This window comes from Hesperophylax consimilis, chromosome 13 (genome assembly GCF_061612785.1).
Source record: "Hesperophylax consimilis isolate HC1 chromosome 13, BYU_Hcon_1.0, whole genome shotgun sequence".
Taxonomy (NCBI): Eukaryota; Metazoa; Arthropoda; class Insecta; order Trichoptera; family Limnephilidae; genus Hesperophylax; species Hesperophylax consimilis.
Window position 1 is genome coordinate 37468035 of NC_142848.1, and position 3474 is coordinate 37471508.

Genomic DNA, 3474 nt, shown 5'->3' on the forward strand with positions numbered 1-3474 from the left:
ACTGGAAGCTTAGAAGCTTCCGTGCTTTATTCATAGGGGCATATTCATAATAAATAGTATGACGCTAAACATGTAAATGATTTATCGACCTCCATTTGCAGTGAAATGGCAAACTTTAATTCAATCATTGAAATATGATCGAAAATATCTTTCAAATACACACGTCTATTATTACTTTGAATATAAACGTGTAATTCGGCAAAAGTTTTCTATAAAAATTTGTCCGCCTTTTAAGCTTCAACAATTTTCCGCTAGGGATTTTCCGGACGCTAGGGGTTGTAGTGTTTTATGAAACCTACTTTTGGCACAGCGCCCAACAGGCTCGTTGGTCTAGGGGTATGATTTTCGCTTAGGGTGCGAGAGGTCCCGGGTTCAAATCCCGGACGAGCCCAAATGTTTTTTTTTTCCAATTTAACAAAACTCACTATTTTTTTTCTTAAATACCTCGATATTTGAATTTTTTTTTCCGTTGGGGTCGATATTATATCAGTTCAATATATTCTAATGCTTTAAAAACTATTTGAGTTTCGATTGTGTTTTCGAGAATTACCAAAAGCAAATTTGGAATTGCATTCGTTCCCGACCTCCTATCGATCTGAAACTCTGCATTGTAGATACATTTTGTTAACTTGGTTTCTATCCCGCTTACACACGCGGACACATACGCATTTTAAATTATCATTATCAATCATCATACATATTAATTTCGGTTGTGCGTATTTCCTGTGTAACTCTGATTCAATGAACTTAAATTTGCTTTTAATTTAATTGTCGTTTTCAAAATTGTCTTATTGAAGATTTGTTGGGGCAATTCTCGCTGGAATTTGCTTCAATAATTTGAACTCTGACGGGATTTCGTGATGAGTTATTTGTTTATTTATTTAAGATGCAAGTACTTTTAAATAAAAAATAAAACATTTTTTACAAAAAAAAAGATTATATCTTTACGTCCTCCGTGGTTGAGCGGTAAAGTTCTTAAAGGAGGAAAGTAAATTATATTTGATCAATGTGTGCTATTTCACAATTTATTAATATAAAATAATATATAATATACTTGAAAGAGTGGAAGATACTCTCAGTATTGACCTGGTGTAAGACCACCATTCGTAGTTGAAACGTTGCTTGAAATGGCTTTAGCCGTGTTTGGTGACCAGATCTGAATGAATTTTTTATATTTACCATTTTTAAAAACGTGTTAAATGCTTTTTATTAAGTTCTTTCGGTGCTATTAAAAATATCTTGTAATTCTGTATTTTGGTTTCCCAAGCTGTGTGCGCGTGGTGGAGTTTATAAACGAATTGAAATTGACATTATCATTGCAGAGAAAAAAGAGACTCTATTAAGAAAGTGAAATGAAATCAATTGCATTAATGCAGGGCTGTCAATAAGGAAAAATGACATCAGATACAAATCTTCTGTCAAACTGCTTTATTCATTTTAGATTTTTCACGAAATTGGGCTACACAAATTAAGCTATTATTATTCATGGGTCTGCGGTAGTTAATAAATGCACTTTAACTCCAATTAAAATTCGTACCTCCACCTCACTGATGGTACCATCCCTAGAAGTTTAATCTATTCCGATTTGATTTGAAAAGGGGCGTCGCCAATTTACGTAAGACTTTTAGAACTCTCAAAAGGTCTTCATAATTGACTACCTATCGGAAAGAAACAATTTAGACATTTTAAAAATGTCACTCATAAAATGGTACCGTAATATAAAATTTCACCGTAATATAAAATAGACCTTACTTCGGGCACTTAGAAAACAGTTTCATGGGTTTATTTCTTCGGTGTGAAATGGAGACTTTCATAATAAACTTAATTCAAGAACGTTACAAATATTATTATTTATCGTCCATTTAATAATGTAGTTTCTTCCTTGCGCGGTGGACTGCGCACGGTGCTGTTTGATTTAAAAGTGCGTTGCGTGTAATGACGCTGCGTTAAACCGATAAATCATAAAATAACGACTACATAGAAAATTGAATACGAAAATTGCCATGCGATAGCTACAGGGTGCTTTAAAAACACGTTAACCATGAGTATAAATCAAACTTTTATTTCATGTCTGTTGTAGCTCATGTTCGCTTTTTTTTATAATGTGACCGCACAAGAGACCCAACTAACCGGAGACATAATATCTATGGTATCTCTAATAGAGTAAGTCGTGAAGCTGAAAGGAGTGGGTAGGTGGAGGCGATAAAAAATAAGTTTGTGAAGTACCTGGCTATTCAGATATAGTCACAAAGCACGATTAAAGCAATTTCACGCAATCACTTGATTCTGAATGGTGGTTTTTCATAGTTAAGCTAACTAGGTATGTCAAACCAATAGTCTTTTTGAAACAGCAATCACTTTCCAACGGTGGCCAGTGGCATCATGAATTATTACAGATTTTCTGACTGAAATCCAAACCAAGTAGGTAATTTTGGTTGCCAATGTCATTTCCGTCATTAGCAATGTGGCTTTGAAAAATCATTTGAAAAGAATTGTTTGTTCCATATTGTCAATAAAAAAATCTGAGAGTGGGAAGAAACCGTTATCTATTATTAAAATATCGAATGTTAGATAATCATATTAAATGGAAATCTATTATTCAAATAATAACGGCAAAATCTATTTACAACAAAGCGATCTTTTTGATTTTGAAATCACTTGACCAGCATCGCAAGAAGCCGATTCCTTTTTGAGATAAAATGTATCACATGAACTTTACTATTACAGTTAGTTGCTGCGTAAGGGACTTGATGATCTCTGCACTGTGCGTAAATAGCGGGAGGCTGCACCGCCGCCAGATGTAACGTGATAAGGGAGATGCCATGATAAGGAACGGAAGAATTCAGATGAAATCTGGACCGATAACGCACCGTATTCATGAGGTGAGATGCTGGAGTCGATATGCCAAACCCTATGGACAGGAGTAACCATTAGACCAACGCTCCGTACAATTGAATGCAATCCCAGTTGTCATATAAACCGATTTAGCAAACGTAGAATTTAATACAATATGATATTCGTTATTATTTATTATTAGATTATATCTTGTTGAAGGGAGGATTAAAATATGGTGTACAATATTCGTTGTTTCAAAACTGCGTCACATTAGGTTACAGTCATTATCTCTAGGTATAAAAATTCAGCCTGCTTATGTTTGTGCTCGCAAAACTCGAAAAGTAGTTTGTTGTGCAAAGTTTGGTCTTATTACTGCTAGGAGTGTTTACGAGAGTGGTTTGCATGGTAGAGATGTCGGGGACGCCCGAGGAATACTTTACGCAATATCTCTATAATAACATTGTGGTATACAGTAGTGAATGGTGGAAGAAGCCGGAGACGCCCGAGAAAGACATTAGCATTGCGGGGTCCATGGGGGTAATATTATATCGACTGGTAGCGCCTTTTCGAGATTTTCAAATTTGAACGATTCACGTCAAATGCCGATTTGATCAGCAGAAAAGCATAACAGCATGACCG

General features: G+C 35.2%; 1 non-coding gene across 1 annotated transcript; it reads left to right on the forward strand.

The window, feature by feature from the left end:
* Nucleotides 1-319: 319 nt before the first annotated feature.
* TRNAP-AGG (transfer RNA proline (anticodon AGG)) lies at nt 320-391 on the forward strand. Its single transcript has one exon. It is a non-coding gene; the product is annotated as a tRNA-Pro (tRNA).
* The last annotated feature ends 3083 nt before the right edge of the window (nt 392-3474 follow it).